Genomic DNA, 12,981 nt, shown 5'->3' on the forward strand with positions numbered 1-12,981 from the left:
ATAAAATTAAAGACTGAACCTGCTGATTTCAATTGTCTTTTACAAATCAATAGAACATAATCCACCTTTTTAGCTATTACAAAACCCAAGGAAAAAAAACAGACCAATGCTCTAACGAATGTTAACGTCTCCTCCCATAATCAAGCCACAGTCTCAAAATTGTGATGCAACCAGGGTTGGAACCCAAAAACCAGACCCAAAGAAGCCTCTTAAAGCTGATCGAATACCCCATGGATCTAATTTTATTTTATTTTATTTTTATTTTGGTTAGTAAATTTTGAGTTATGAAGAGTCCAAGTCCAGTATAAGTAAGTTAGTTGTGGATAAGATAAGATTCCTTATCCAAGAGGATTCTTATCTTTAGGAGTTTATTTAGAGTTGTCTTTCATTAATAGATTCCAAATCTAAGGTTGAGGTCTTGTAATGATTTGATTCCATTTTGAGCGTTTTGGCCAAGAGGTGGGATCCTTATCCATTAGGGATTCCCAACCCCAATCAAAGTCTTCTTTTAAGGCTAACAATAGCCTATTCATGCAAAGTAAATTTCAGTTTTTGAGTTAACAAAAATTTGAATTGAAGAAAGACTTGAGAAAAGTCGTGGGGTCCCAATGTGGGAGGCCTGCGGCTGGAATTGTGCTGTGTATTGAAATTTTGAAGTTTTTCTTCATCTTCAAGCTTCAGCAGTAACCTACTAGAGCCTTCCCTCCAAGTAAGTGCAGCCCCTACCCCTTCCCCTATCCAACCGTAGCCACACCCTCCCTTTCCCTTCTTCCTGCATTAGCAGCAGCCCCTCCCCCTCTGTTAGACCCACCTCCCCAGGCTCCTTTAGTCCCCTATTCCCTTCCCCTTGGATCGCACCAAACCTCAGAACATCCTAATACAGTCATCTTCCCCATTCAGCCTATATTCCCTCGACCTAGAAATTCCTGCACTTCATCTTCTTCCTTAAGAAGAAATTCTGCTGATTTCTAAGGACTTCTGATAGGTCCCTAGTAACACAAGTCTACACTCGACAGGGAAAGTAAATCCCTAAATTCCAGGGAAGGAAACGATTGGCAGATTTGAAGAGTCCTATTGTATTCAGGTTACTTTTTAGGATTAGATTGAAGAGTCATATTACATTCAGGTTATAGTTATATTACATTCAGGTTATTTTTGAAGAGTCCTATTCGAATTGGGATGATTCTGTTAATTAATATTGTAGGAACGTAATTGCTATAAATAGGGGGAAGGAAGAGTAGAAGAGACATGTTTTGAGATATAGAGAAATTTATGTGAGAGCCATTGCTCTTGAGTAGCCGTAGGAATCACCTACTGCTGGTAGAATGTATTGTTTCTTATTCAACTTTTATTCAAAGTCCATTTTTTCTTCTTGAGTTATTCCACCTTGTTAAGTAGCCTCATTCAGGTACCTAACAAATGGTATCAGAGCATTCACGATCCCAGGGAAGTGAGATGACATTGTCGATCTTTCCAGGCGAAGAACGAGCGGAGGAATGGTTGATTGAAGTCAAGCTCTTCTGCTGGCAACATCAGATTCAGCAAGAACACTGGCTTGGAGTAGCACTCGAACATCTGGAAGATGATGCGTTAGATTGGGTCTACCGGAGACGCTAGCCGAAACTGGATTGGGCGAACTTCACAGAGGCCTTAAGAATGGAGTTCAGAGATGAGAGCGATAAGAAATCCATCTCAGCTTTGGACAACCACAGTATGGTGGTTGAGACAAACGTAGCCGAAGTCGATTTGAAAGTACACGTTGAAAAATCCAAGTCGATTCGAATGAGAGTTTCGGGTGTCGATGCCTACCGGATTAACGTCGGGGCTGCGAGGACTCTTGCCACTGAATCGAAGAAGAAGAGCTCAATCGCTGCCGACAGAAAACCTCAGGCGGCAGCTAGGGTTGCAGCAAATCGTCGCAGGAAAGGAAGAAGAAGACGATGGAGTATTAGGGTTTTTGGGGTTGGTTCGGTTCACCTCAAACCGGTTCATGGGTTTGGTCCAATCCCTATGAGCCAAAGATTGTGTTATTTGGGCCTCAATCAGTTATGTTTCGTCTCAAACTTAAGGCCCAAACAAACCCAACACAAAGACTGGGCCGCTAGACCCCCAAAGAAACCCCCTTGGGTCAAGCCCACTCCATTAAACCCCAGCAGAAGAGATTTTCAGATTTTCACCTTGAGGACAAGGTGAACCTGTTGGAGGGGAGTATTGATAGGTCCCTAGTAACACAAGTCTACACTCGACAGGGAAAGTAAATCCCTAAATTCCAGGGAAGGAAACGATTGGCAGATTTGAAGAGTCCTATTGTATTCAGGTTACTTTTTAGGATTAGATTGAAGAGTCATATTACATTCAGGTTATAGTTATATTACATTCAGGTTATTTTTGAAGAGTCCTATTCGAATTGGGATGATTCTGTTAATTAATATTGTAGGAACGTAATTGCTATAAATAGGGGGAAGGAAGAGTAGAAGAGACATGTTTTGAGATATAGAGAAATTTATGTGAGAGCCATTGCTCTTGAGTAGCCGTAGGAATCACCTACTGCTGGTAGAATGTATTGTTTCTTATTCAACTTTTATTCAAAGTCCATTTTTTCTTCTTGAGTTATTCCACCTTGTTAAGTAGCCTCATTCAGGTACCTAACAACTTCTGAAACCCTAAATTAGACATTCAGCCCTTCTTTGAACCCCTGATTCATCAACCCTCTGTTTGAGTTACAAACCATCAGAGACAGATCCAAAACCCACCATGGCCAAAACCTACCCTAACCCTAATTTGACTTTAAATTTGAATTTCAAATCTGGAAATTCAAACAACAGTAACTTTCAGACCTGATTCTCAGTTACAGTAGGGTTATCTGAAGCCCTAGAAGATCCTAAAACCCCTGAAACACCCATTCCTTTTGCTGGAATTTCCCAACACTAAAATCCAGGGAATTTCCCAAACTACCCCTACCTAGATTCAGGTTTACATCAAATTGCCATCCTAATCTTGCTCCTTCTCTTGCTTCTCCCACTCTATTAAAGTGTTGCATTATGTTGCCGTCAGGAACATAATGAAGAAGAACTTAAATAAGTAAAGAATCAACTGCTATAGGAGGGGGTGAAAGTTAAACATAAAGAAAGGACAGCAAGATGGATTGAAAACAACAAGGATGGAAAACCTAGAATCAACTCAACTTGAAGACAAGGTAAAGATATCTAGGAGTTAGTTTCAGAGATTATTCAGCAGTTTGTCCAATTGTATATAGTTGAGATATACAATAAGCTGACCATTAGAATCAACTGACCCCAAATTAATGTAGCCACAACATATAGAAATTGCGTCAAAGAGGAAAAAAAGTCAACCATGGAAGATTCAACAATCCAAAGAGCAAGTTATAGATCCTTCACAGAGACTATAAGACCGAAGCATCAATTATCCAGTCCAAACAATAAACAAGCAGCCAAGGTATTCTTAAAGCAAATGCATTCTTAGAAGATAGCCATTATGCAGTTCCAACATGCATCTATGCTAAACAACAACCATAAAAAACCTTATCCCAAATAAATGGGGTCTGCTACATGGATCCCAGAAAGCCTACGATATCAATAAAAATAAGAGAATTCACAGAAAGTTGTTTTCTTCCACACACACAAAAGAAAAGGGTAAATGTCAGAGCAGCAGTCATAGCAGCATCCCTATAAACATCCCCTTTACAGGGAAGGGTCAGACAGGTCCTCCTCCACAAAAAACACATTCCACCCTCCACATTTACCAAGCTATAAACTGCATGACCTTGAATAAGTACGTCCTGCCCTGCATGATCAGATTTTCTAAATCAATCTTATAAATGATTCCCATCTCCCATCCTAACAATCAACTCCAAGAACTCTCATGCAATAAGAAACCCCTGAAGAATATGTCATCCTTCGGTGAAATGACAACAGCCAACCTAACGACCTGCTTTAATCTTGAACAATGTTGCAGTTTACTACCTTATAAATACTTGCAATAAGACTAGACCACTTTAATATGACCTGCTAATTTGAATCTTGGACAAAATGAGTCTCTGGTGATGGCTACTGTCAGAACTCCAACATGCCATGAGCAGACCTTGAATGAGTAAGATTAAAAGAGATATTGGGCTGATGGGTGTGATATCATCCAATTTTACAAAGGTTATTGAATGAGAGGTTGCAGCACTGTCTAGATGTTATTGAGAGATTTCAGTTATGACTTTCTTCCATCAACTAGCAATCAATAAAATTTGACTTAATAGATAATTTCACAGGATAGTCTCAGCAATCAATGTATATTTACCCATCAGCCTAATCAAAAATCTGAGCAGCATATACTCTCTAATCCCCAGTCAGGAAATTTTTGGGATGGTAGAAGTTCAAATTGAAGTAGGATTTCAGTTGCCAGAATAACAAGAATCTACTAACAAAAGCAAAAATTTTGTTTTCTACAAGCAACAGATATGGAGAAACTGCATTTAAAAAAGCCACAGAGAAAGAAGGATCCTCTGGAGTCACCAATGTTGGGCAAAAATGGTTTAGCTTTTAAGCTAAAATCCTATAATTGCTGGAGCCCATTTGGACTTTGCATCAAGCAACTGGTGGGTGACAGAGTCAGAGGCAGAGCCAGGATTCAACATTGGGGGGGGGGGGGTGACTCTGCTGATATATCACACTGGAAGAGGGCCGGAAGCCCAAAATAGGAGGGGGGGAAAAAGGCCCAAAATGAGCATATTTTAAAAAATTTTGAAAAAAATGGGGGCAGGGGGGCCAAGGGCAGCTCCGCCCATGGTCGGAGTTAGATATGTATTTAGTTCAACCAAGCACAATTAGCATGAACAACCAAAATCAACAAACAAAAAAGACAGAGAAGAAAACAGAACCCAAAACTTAAGTTTTAGAAGAATTAAAATTTACATTGAATACCTTGAATTGAAATTACTGATTCGGTTGAAAAACCCCACTGTTGGATCAGTGGAAACAGACGCACCTGCAAATCTCAAAGCAGAGATAGGGAGGGGGAAAATATAAGAACGGATACAGGTGAGGAGGACTATATAAATGGAACTCAACAGCAACCATGAAGATCGAGAGGGCCGGAGAACCTAAGAGTATGTTCGGTTGCAACCGTGAATGAGAGCCTACTCCGGATAGAGAGAGGGGGAAGAACCTGATCATGAGAGGGGCAAAGCTGATGATCTAGGGTGAGGAAGATGAAGAGGTAGAAATTGTGACAATTCCAGGGTTTTTAATTTACTAGAGTTTTTAATCAGTAAATTAAGTTTAAATTTTTATTTGACATGTGAAAATTACTTCACCAGGGAAAAACATTACCTTTACAACCAAACATCTCAATTTTTTTACGTTTTCACTTTGTATCAAAATATTTGTGTTTCCCTAGCAAACAAACGAATTCTCAAGTATGACTAGTTAGTCTAAATTTGTGGGGTTATTGAGTACTTCTTTATGTTAAGAGGTAGGTCAAGCTCTAGAATTAAGAGGAAGTTGAGTCCAAATTCCATTCTAGGTTTATGTTCTGTATTTAGAGTCCTAGTCTAAGTAGGAGTGCCAAATGCTAGTTAGTAGTCTGTTTTACGTTTTTTCCATGCAGCAGCTAGAAATCTAAATTGTTATAGAATATAAAAATCTGCTTGACAAACCTATCCGTAGATGCAGGAGCCTATGGCCTTACCTACAAATTTCTGAGATAATAAACTTCAGCTTTCTACAAGTATAGGCGCAAAATTGAGTAGATCCTAAGGTTATACAGAACCAGTATCCAGGGGGTTAGCATGAATTGGCAACCCTATTTGCAATCAGGTTCCCTACCAGCTTACTTTGGTGATGGCTACCAGAATTGTGCTCAAACTTGCCCAAATTTTATTTTTTTTATTATTCTTATTGTTTAATAAATCTGCCAAGGTTAAAACTGCTGGAATATCAGAGACAGCTCTAAAGACTTAAGTTTGCTCATCTATTCTGTTGGCCCTTTTTTTTATTCTTTTTTTCTTTTCTTTTTTTTTCTTTTTTTCAAATCTGCCAAGGTTAAACTGCTGAAATATCAGAAACAGCTCTATTTCCTTGTAGCAATAGAAGTTGTCTGAGCCATCCATTCTACTTCTCTGTTTTAAGAGATATTTTGCAAATATATACTATCCGATAGAGAAGATCACCAGGCCAGAAACCAGACCGTTCTGATAACTCAGCTTCAGTAAAATCAGAACATTCTTTGGGTTATTAACTTTCTCCATTTTGGTGATCAGGGTTCTATTATTTCTGAACACTCTTTGCATTACATAACCAAGAACAAAATAACATGCACGGTCTTGGTCTTGTACCAAGTCAGAAATCGGATAGAGCTTATTGGAGGGCAAGGATCCACGTTGTCCACACCATGTATCTGAGATTTTCCTGATTTCCTAAGCAATATCTCTTTCTTTCATTTTTAATTTTCCGTTTCTAACTTTCTTCTTTCATTGTTTCATTCCTCTTGTTTTTTTCTCCTTTTGCGAGGATATTCCCCGCCATGTTTTGAAAGGATCCATGAAGCTCAACCCATTTAGTTAGGATAAGGCTGAGTTGTTGCTGTTGTTTGCTATGAAATAAATTCAGTGTAATTCCACTGCCTAAGGGCTTGATAAGTAAACATCTTACAACCATTAGGACCTTACAGAAATACTTAGTCTCCAATCCTTAACAAAATAATGACTGTCATCTGTACCAAGCACCTTTGCACATCATCAACACCATCTGATGCCACTAATATCAGCCTATTCCCTTGATCTATAAGCACCATGATGAGTAAGAATAAATTGCTAAAAACTAGGTCTGTAGCCTTCTCCATGTTGCCTTTTAAAATGACAAGATTTAATTGGCATGCAAATCCATCAGTCACATGAAACAACCTCTTCATGGGAATAGCTTGGTTAAAGACGAACCAAAAATTATGTAACGTACTGTTTTACATTTTCCTCTTGTATATGGTACATCACATTACCAATTTCAAATATGAGTTTCAGTTGTTATGTAACATCTTCCTCTCAGAAAAATGCAAAAGCAAAGCATTACAAGTATTTTCCTTGCAGTACTTGTCCACACTGTAGCCTGAAAGAAAGGTTTGAAATGTAGGTTCCTACCTTAGTTTCGACCCTAGTCAAAACTGAAATAGTGTGGTTTTAGACCAAAACAAAATATTGTGGTTTTAGTTAGCTATTTGGTTTGGGTATTTCAAGAGGTCAAATAGTCATATTTGGACCCCAAAACTTTAATCAAACCCTGATTAATGACTTTTAAAAATACTGGAACCTTTAGATTATATATTCATGTATACAAAAGAAAAATGGGAGTTTGGCTGTATGCACTAAGTTGGTAATGCACCTTGGAAACTACAGCATACTTCTCAAATATAACCTACTTTATACATAACTTTACCATTAGAACAGCCAAAATTCAATGAAGAATGTAAATATGCATTAACCAGAAGAGAAACCATTTAGTGTTACACAATCTCAAAGTGTAATATGTGTAGGTACATACAAATATCATAGTCAACTACAAGTACATGAACAAGGTCAAAATAACCGCTGCGAAACCAACTCTTTAACTCTATGTAGTACCTCATACAGTTTTTGGTTAGGATCAAAACCTTTGAGAAAAAGGGTGTAACTATTCTTCTCAATAGCACAAGATCATTATTGCAGATGTGTTGTAATAGTCCTCGACATTATGTTCCATCAAGGCAACTAGGCGAATCGACCAAAATACTAAATTGGAACATTTCTTTTGGGAGTTTTCCAACTCATATAAAGGGAAATCACTTGTGATTGGAAACAGACATTTAGATCAAAGAAGTGCTTTTGCATATTCTATATTGAACCACAACTAAGTCGAAACAAGACTTCCATTCAACGCCCTGTACTCCTACTAAGTCACATCCAGTTTCATTTAGACCTTCCTCAGAACCAAAATATTTCACGAGGTATCAAACCACAGTTGCAAGCAAGATATCTCTCAGAAAAAGCCATTAGATGCAGAAAGGTAAATGAAAGTCATCCTAATGAAGGTAAATCGTTACTGTACAGCACCCCAACCCACGCCATAAGCCCAATCCCCCAGTTTAGAATGAGAGAAAAGAAGTAGGACGACCCAAAAATACTCAGGTCTTTAACCAATAACATCAACATACTCCTGTTCATACACTGAGCGACAAGTGTAGATTAGCGCCATTGCTTGATAACAGTGTTAGGACAAAGGACTCATGCTTCAAAGGACTACAGTGTCTCTGCAACGGAGACTCTAATTATCGAGGTAGAGGCATGAGCAATTTATAAGGACTTATAAATCAAATCCCCGGGACTAATGTACTAATAATTTGTTAACAATGCCTTAAAGCAAATCATGCAATTACAGGGATAATGCAAGCATCCAATAGATCTATAAACCTTTCAAATATAGAAAAAAAACTCAAAGATCATAACCACTCACTGAAATGAAGAATTCGACCCAACGACCTAGATCAGACCTAGATCAGACCTAAGCACGAAACCGAAGAACCGGAAAGCTTAGATGCTAACCGAGAATGGGGCATATAAGTGAGTAAACAAAACAAGCTCCAATTTTTTCTTCAAAACAAACCAAGACAACTGAAGAAATCAGAGAAGGAAAGAAAATTAGCATTAAACTCATCGAAGAAACGCACAGATTAAACAAAGAACTTAAATTTAATTATTCTAAGCGTCAAGAACTCAGAATTCCGAGCAATAACAACAGGAAGAATCCGCAGATTAAGATCTCAAGAAAAGAATGGTGTAAAAAGCTTTCTAAAGTGGAGTGAAGCTTACGAACCGATTTGAAATACTCCTCTTGCGTTTACCTGCTTCCTGGATTTCTATTCTCAGAACAGTTAATCCTCCTCAATGCTCACGCTTGTCATCACTCATCACTGTAAGGAATTAATAGTATACTTATTGTTCATTATATAAAAATAATAAAAAATATATATTTTTCACATGCAAGTATGCAACCCGACTTTTCATCTCGGGTATGCAAGTTTGGTCATAGTGGCCTACTGTCCGAATAGGGAAAGGAATCAAGAATTTGGCCCTAGCCAAAATATTGTGGCTCTAAGTCAGGCTAAGGTTGGGGATTACTCTTTGGCATGCCCTGCCCAGCTTGGCCCGATCCAATCCTACCCAATTCGTGTAAGATTTTGGCTTTAATTTTAGACTTGATTTTGACTTCGATTATGGTCTAGTTTTTTTCCTAAATCCTGACATTGGTTTTGGCCGTGATCCTAATCCTGACTTTAACTAAAAATTTTATCGTAGTATTGACCTTCATATTAAACTTGATCTAAGCCTTGATTTTGACCCTAAGTCATTCTTATCTGATGAGTCCACTTCGTATTATATTATTTGTAATTTCTTTTCCGGTTGTCATTTAGTAAATACCATAAAAACAGACTAAAGGCCTTTGTTACATCCTACATTTTTATTAAAAATGTTTATGTCAATAATTATTGACTATCTAGAATAGGAGTTCTAATCCAATTTAATTAGGGTGTTTTAGAATCAAAATTCTACTTTAACCGAGGTGTATTTTAAAGGTTATAAGTTTCACTTTCCAAATACTTCATTTAATGTGTCATACATTGATTAGACATATATTAAAATTAGAATGATGAAAAAAGTAAAAAAATTCTAAACATTAACACCAAATTGTGTTTGTTACTTACTTAACCATATAATATGTTTATATTGGACTAGTATTTTTATATACTAGGTTGTTCAAATTGAATAACATGTTAAATTCAAAATTAACAACAGGTTAGATTATGCATTTTATAGATTATATAGATGATTATATATGATATGAATTTTATTAGGGATGGAGCCAAAATTAGGGCCAATCAGGCACAGTGACAGAGTTAGGGTCAAGGCCATCAAGGACAAGGATAGAGCCAAGGATAGGGATAGGGATAGGGATAGATCCAATTAGGACCACGAACACAAACAGGGCCAATTAGGGACAAGGTCAGGGACATTAGGGGTAGGGATAGGGCCAACTTGTGCTGACCCAACCCAATCAAGGACAATTAGGGAGGGGATTGGCTTGGATTGGCCCACAAGACTCAAGGATCAAGAACAATAATTATATGCCTTGAATAAGGGTCAAGGTGGGAATGGTTTTAGCTAAGAACATATAGGGTTGGGTTTGGGATTTGAAAAGCTCAGCCACCTATCCCTGTTGAAGCCTTATTTTCATCCAAACTTGCGACAACCTCCCTCACCATGCAAACCTTACAAAGAGGTCCACAAAACTCAACATCATTCTTTGGCTCTTAAAGGCCAAGGGGAGATTACCATTTTATGCTCAATTAAAATATAAAAATCAAAAGCAATGTAAAATTACTTTTATACCCTAAACCTAACCTAATTCTATGCTCCTCTCTTTAGAGGAAATTTCCCAATGAGTGTTAAATGAGTTATAGGCTTCAGTTGTCACATCCACCCAGCCGATACCCTATCTGACATACTCGAGTGTGTGATTTATAGCCCCGAAGATCCATATTCGAGAAATCAACCTCCCACATTTACAATAATATAATCGAGAACAAGATTAAATCAAAGTTAACTATATTAATCAAGAGATCAAGATATTGTTCAAGAATACAATCAGAGTGCAGAAAAATGATACCAGTAGAATAAATCAAATATAAAGTGTAGCGGAAAATATACTCTACAGTAGCAGCGGAAAAGTAGATTAAAAATAAATATGACAACCGGTTCCCAAAATGAAAGGGAAAACAAGACTAAACTAAGGTCTCATCGAATCTATAAAGTAAAATATCAAAAAGAAAAAGAGATGATGTTTCATCGCTGGCACACAAGTGCTAAAGTCAGACTAATCCTTATAAGCTCCAGTCTCGTATTGGTAGTCTTCACCGTCGTAGTCATTGTAGTCAGTACCTTAAGTATCGTAAGATTCATCAGCTTGGTCTTCATAGTATTGACCATCATAATCATCAGTTCCTGCATATAAGTCTAACAAAGATGTTGCAAAAATGAGTGAATTCAAAAGAACTCAGCAAGGCAGTTCATTCCATAATAACATAATAACACATGATAGCAAATCATACGTAAAAGAAAAAAAATTAGAAAAAAAGGAAACCAAAGGACAAATGGAGCAAACACAATTTTTATGAAAAGAAATATTCGAATCCAAATGTGCAATGTAACAAGAAACTTTTAAAGATGGATGGCCTAAATGAGAATGCCAAAGGTCTTTGGCCGGTAAAACAGCAGCAGCAACGGCATAATCCAACTCCAAATAATAAAGTCCATTGTATGCCTTACCCAGCCCGATCCTCTCCTTCATGCGTAGGTTCTGTATCACAGGTCCTATATCACACAATGATCAGGATAGAAAGTTAGGAAACAACGAAGTTGTTGGGTAGAAGATTAAAAAATTAAAACCAAGGTGCAACTTATCGGCAAAATTTTGTGAAATTTCACCGAATTTTGGCTGGTTCGGTAGATGGTGAACCGAAATAGCAGCTGAAACTTGAGATGTGAGATATCGCCTATTTTATCGCCGAACTGGCGAAATTTCAAAAATATCACCGAAAAATTGGTGATTTTCTCGGCGAAACATGATATCTTCACTAACATTCTAGATACTCTTCCGTTTAAAACCCTGCAATTCAAAAAAAAAAAAATTCCAACCGTCAAGCAAGAACAGAGACAAAGTGAGAGTTTCAACTTTCAACACAATAGTATGCCTTGATACAAATTATTTTTTCTATTTCCGTGCAGGGACCTTCTTCGCCTTCTTGAGTTGCTCTGGAAATTCTGTTGAACATCGACGCTAGATTGAAACCCTAAATTGCCGGTGGTCTCTCAATGTTTCTTTTCTTTTATCAGTTTAAAATCTCAGTGAAGTTTGAAGAGAGAAGAAAGGGTTGTGTGTGTGGGATAAGCTTTAAGAGAGAAGCTTCTCTTGAGTTGCATGACTAATAGCTTGATAAGATGGGGATTTAATGGGAAATTTTGAAGTTTGAATTTCAAAAGTGGGTGGGTGTGTGTGATAAACAGGAATTGGGTTGTGTGACTGACAGCCCTGACAAGATGGGGAATTAAAGGAAATTTTTGAAGTTTGAATTTTGAAAGTAGGTGGGTGCATGTAATAATAGGAATTAGGATTTAAATATTTAATTATTGGGATTTGGGAAACATATTTGAGGAAATATCGGCAAAATCTCGGGGAGATTTCGCCGATTTGCTAGTTTCGGCAAGTTGCAAAACACAAATTCTCAGCAAGATTTCGTATCTTGATTAAAACCAAAGGAAGGAACATGTAATACGTCCGTGAGAGGTAAAGTGAGTATGGGGCAGCAATTCCCAATACGTGTAATAGGAGCAAAACCACCATTTGGAAAGCGAATGGATTGGGTGGGGGGAACAAGACTATCCGAACGAAATAAAGACATATTTGAAACCATATGAAGACTGACACTAGAATCAATAACCCATAGAGAAGATACTTTACCTACAACATTTGCCAGTGGTGGAATGTTACTAGATTCCAACAAAGATAGAAGTTTATGGTACTGATTTGTAGAGAAAGATGGCACAACAGCAAAAGGGACCACAATGGCAACAAGAGAGTGAACCGTAAGAGAGGAATCCAAATCAATAGACTTAGTATTGGTAGCCATTCAAGAGGAGGTAGAAGATGAGGAAGAAGAAGACGTGGCTAATTAAGATGCAGAATCGTGTTTTAGGTTGATATCATGCTAAGACACAACCTCAATAGGAAAAATGGTTTAATAAATTCATATGAGAGAACCTCAAATATATAAGCAACATACATCCCATGCTGTTAGGTAACTATGAACAATAAAAGAAAGATATAAAACATGGAAATACAATATATGGAAATACAATGTATGGAAAGGATTCAATAAAGAAACCAATCA

General features: G+C 37.5%; 1 protein-coding gene across 2 annotated transcripts in view; it reads right to left on the reverse strand.

Moving 5' to 3' along the window:
* The window catches only part of LOC149011095 (putative sugar phosphate/phosphate translocator At3g17430), a 31,492-nt gene extending 22,533 nt beyond the window's left edge, over positions 1–8,959 (reverse strand). The window contains exon 1 of one of the 2 annotated variants that reach the window (XM_089163297.1): positions 8,850–8,959. The gene's annotated coding sequence lies outside the window, so the exon portion shown is untranslated. The remainder of the gene's footprint in view (positions 1–8,849) is intronic. The other variant, XM_089163298.1, reaches the window with a different exon arrangement.
* Positions 8,960–12,981: the final 4,022 nt, after the last annotated feature.

Source organism: Hakea prostrata, chromosome 7 (genome assembly GCF_041222555.1).
Source record: "Hakea prostrata isolate BN-2017 chromosome 7, UWA_Hpros_2, whole genome shotgun sequence".
Classification (NCBI taxonomy): domain Eukaryota; kingdom Viridiplantae; phylum Streptophyta; class Magnoliopsida; order Proteales; family Proteaceae; genus Hakea; species Hakea prostrata.